Genomic DNA, 4,203 nt, shown 5'->3' on the forward strand with positions numbered 1-4,203 from the left:
CTGGAGCAGCAGAAAACAAGCTTGTTCCCTCCTGAATATGACATCCCTTCAAATATTTAAACAGGGCTATCATATCACCTCTTCTCTTCTCCAGGCTAAACATCCCCAGCTCCCTAAGTCGTTACACACAGGACATGGTTTCCAGACCCTCCACCATTTTAGTCGCCCTCCTTTGGACATGCTCCAGTTTCTCAATGTCCTTTTTGAATTGTGGTGCCCAGAACTGGACACAGTTGAGGCCTGACCAAAGCAGAATAGAGTGGGATTACTACTTCCCTTGATCTAGAGACACTATATTGATGCAGCCTAGAATTGCACTGGCCTTTTTATTTTGAACTCCAAGCTTTGGTGTTTGACAACACAAGTTGCATTTTCAGGGGGAATGTAACCTCATCCAACACAGACTGAATTTTGCCTTATGACTGACAAGTAGCAGCACTGTCTTGTCTGTATTTAGCTTCAACTTGTTTGCCCTCACCCAGTTCATTGCACTTGCCAGGCACCAGTTTAGTACAGAAACGACTTCCTTGGAATTAGGTGAGAAGGAAATTTTAGATTTCAACCACAAAAACCAAACATAGATGCATAGGCTTAGTGGTACTACATTCAGAAATGATCTTGGAATTATTGTTGAGCAATGAACCAGCAATGTGATGCGACAGCAAAGAAGGTGAACACTATTTTAGCCTGCATTAATAGAAGCATCGTTTCCAAATCAGGGGAAGTAACAGTCCCACTATATTCGGCACTAGTCAGGCTTCATCTGGAGCAGAGCATTCAGTTCAGGGCACCTCATTTTAATGAGGATATTGACATGTTGTAGCAGGTTCAGAGAATAGCAGCAAGGATGATAAGAGAACAAAATATATGAGGAAAATTGAAGAAGCTGGACCTGTTCAGCTTGATAAAGAGAAGACTGAGGAGTGACATGATCACATTCTTTAAATATCTCAAAGGGTTGGTCACGGAGACGAGGAAGCAGGCTGGTTCTCTACTGCCCCAGAGGATAGGACCAGATCTAATGGTTTTAAAACTGCAGGAGAGTAGATTTCAATTGAACATTAGAAGGAACCTCTTGATGTTAAGAGTGATTTGACAATGGAACCAGTTGCCTAGAGTGGTGGTAGGGTGTCTTTCTCTGGACATCTTCACAAAGAGGCTTGAGTGATGGGGATTCTTTAACTTTAGATCCTACATTGAGCAGGGAGTTGGACTTAATGGCCCATGGAGCCCCTTACGTTCTGTAATTCTATTCTTCTTTTTTGTGGTTATTCTGTGCTTGTGTAGTGAATATTTGGAACCTTCTAATTTAGCTAAGGGCACAGATAACCCCTTTCAGTGCTGGATTGGGACTGCAGCAACCACATGCTGCGGCCCTGATCCAGCACTTTGCCAGCTCTAATAGAAACAGCAAAGTGGAGCTCCTTTTATTGCTGGCAAAAAGTGCTCCTTTCAGAATGGAAGGAGCACTGTGATGCTGCCTGTCATGTGGGTGGGCAGGTGGTATGATGCTGGTGTGGGAGTGGCATTGGGGCATGTGTCGCCCAAATCTCACGACCCCACGCTGGTGTTTCAAGCCAATCTGTACAGCCCCAAAGAAAGCTTTTTTTGAGGTAGCTCCACATACCCTTAGCTCTGTCTATCACTACTCCTGTTCATTTACTTCAGTTGCTTTTCTTGTGTGGAGCATTTAAGGAACCTCTCTAATGTTTTCCTTATGTTAACAGTTTTTGAATAGAATTTGGCATACACTCTTCTATTTTTCACTTTGCCTTTGGCATTTTTTCTGATTACTGTTATCAACTTGGCTTATCTGTGACTTTTCACCTGCTCGGCTCCTTTTGGCTTGTCTTGTTGTCAGCTATTAACAGCAACTAACCAGGCTTGTTTACTTAACTACAGCTCTGTTTTTCCTCAGTGATAGAGAAAATAGAAGGGTTAATTTATAAGCGGATATAGAATTAAAAAATAAAGGGGAAAAATAAATCAGAAGCAAGGAATACTCAATGAATTAAATAATAATAATAATAATAATAATAATAATAATAAACCTTTATTTATAAAGCACTGTAAATTTACACAGCGCTGTACATACAATTTTTTAAATTGGATGGTTCTCTGCCCTAAGGTTTACAATCTAAAAAAGACACGACACAAAAGGAGAAGGGGAAGGGGATGAGGCCCAACAGTTCTTCTCTACCTCCGAGGCCTGGATCAGGGGAGATGGACTGGAGGGAGGACATAGCAATACAGGAAATGATTCAATAAAACAGGCAACAAAGGAACATCAAATATATTCCACTTAATCACTTGGAATCCAAGCGGATTACAACAATAAAATGAGATACAGTTAAACATGCTATTCCCTCCAGTATAAAAACATTGTAATACTAAAAAGAGATTAAACCAGAAAGACATTAAAACAATAGTATAAAATAACAGTTAAAATCAATAGAAGATTTGTAAGAAATTTAAAGCAGGGTCCAGATAGGATGGAAAAGGGGATGGAGAAAAGAGGGAGGGGGGCAGGTAAATAGAGGCGGACCTAGTCTGGAAAGGTCTGCTGGAAGAGATCCATCTTAATAGCCTTCTTAAAGGTTTCCAAAGTGGTAATCTGACAGATCTTGTCCGGCACATTGTTCCAGAGTCTAGGAACAACTGCTGAAAAGGAATGCCGGGTCACTGCTGAAAGTCTAGTTCTCTTTGGTTGAAGCAGATTCTTCCCAGCAGAACGAAGAGGGCGAGGAGGATGATATGGGAGAAGGCATTCCCACAAGAAATCTGGACCCAAGCCACATAGGGCTTTAAAGGTTAAAACCAACACTTTGTATCTTGCCTGGAAACTAAAAGGCAGCCAGTGAAGGGATTTTAAAACTGGTGGTATTGTGGGCAAATCTAGATGTGCCAGTAACCTGCCTGGCTGCCATATTCTGTATCAGTTTAAGTTTCTGAACTTGACACAGAGGTAGCCCCATGTAGAATGCATTACAAAAGTCGAGCTGAGAGGTTACCAGTGCATGTACTACTGTTCCAAGGTCTTCCCACTCCAGGAAGGGGCGCAGTTGGCATATCAGCTGAAGCTGAAAGCATGTGCTCTTGACCGTCACATCCACTTGAGCCGTCAGATGGAGAGACGAGTCTAGGAGCACCCCCAGACTGCGAACAGAGTCCTTCAGGGGAAGTGTGACCCCCGTCCAGAACGGGCTGGCATAACTACATTCCCAGATTGGGGGTTCCTATTACTAGTACCTCTGTGTTACCCGGATTCAACTTGAGTTTGTTTTCCCTCATCCAGTCCATTACCACATCAAGACAGGCATTCAGAAGAGAGATGCCTTCCTTAGTCACTACAGCAGTCTGAGACATAGAGAAATATATTTGGGTGTCATCAGCATATTGATAACATCCCTCCCCATGTCTCTGGATGAACTCACCCAGCGGCTTCATGTAAATGTTAAATAGCATTGTGGACAAAATTGCACCTTGAAGAATGTCCGACCTGAGCTCCCTCTTGGCCAAATGTGACACCATCTGGAATCTACCTGAGAGGTAGGATCGGAACCACTGCAAAGCAGAGCCTCCGATTCCCAGCTCTCTCAGGCGTTCCAGAAGGATACCATAGTCGATGGTATCAAAGGCTGCTGAGAGGTCCAAGAGCACCAACAGGGTCACACTTCCCCTGTCGATGCCCAGATGGAGATCATCGACTAAGGCGACCAATAATAAATAAATAAAAGATTTATTTATATACCGCCCTTCGAAACATCAGGGTGGTTTACAACAATATACAACAGTTCTGTTACAACAAAATACAAAGTACAAAGTTATACAATATACAACAATACAGTTATAACAAAATACAAAATTATACAAGAGTAATTACAAGAAAATACAAAACAGTGCAAGCCCACCCTCCATACAGCAAAAACCCAAAATAAACATCCACAACAATACATAAATCAAGAAAATAAAACTAAAAACCATACTATAGCTGGATGGCAATATACATCATCGAGGGGGCTAGAATGACATTGGTGCTCATGGGAAAAACACAATCCATGAGCATATATACCCCATACACAGACAATGTAAGAAAACTGCAGCAGAGTAAGACTACTTTCCAAGTCAAGCCTCTGTTGCAGACACAGCTAATAGGACCCTGCCCCCCCGTCCCCTGCAGCCATGCACAGTTGCGCAGGTGTG

This window comes from Sceloporus undulatus, chromosome 6 (assembly GCF_019175285.1).
Source record: "Sceloporus undulatus isolate JIND9_A2432 ecotype Alabama chromosome 6, SceUnd_v1.1, whole genome shotgun sequence".
In the NCBI taxonomy this organism is placed as follows: domain Eukaryota; kingdom Metazoa; phylum Chordata; class Lepidosauria; order Squamata; family Phrynosomatidae; genus Sceloporus; species Sceloporus undulatus.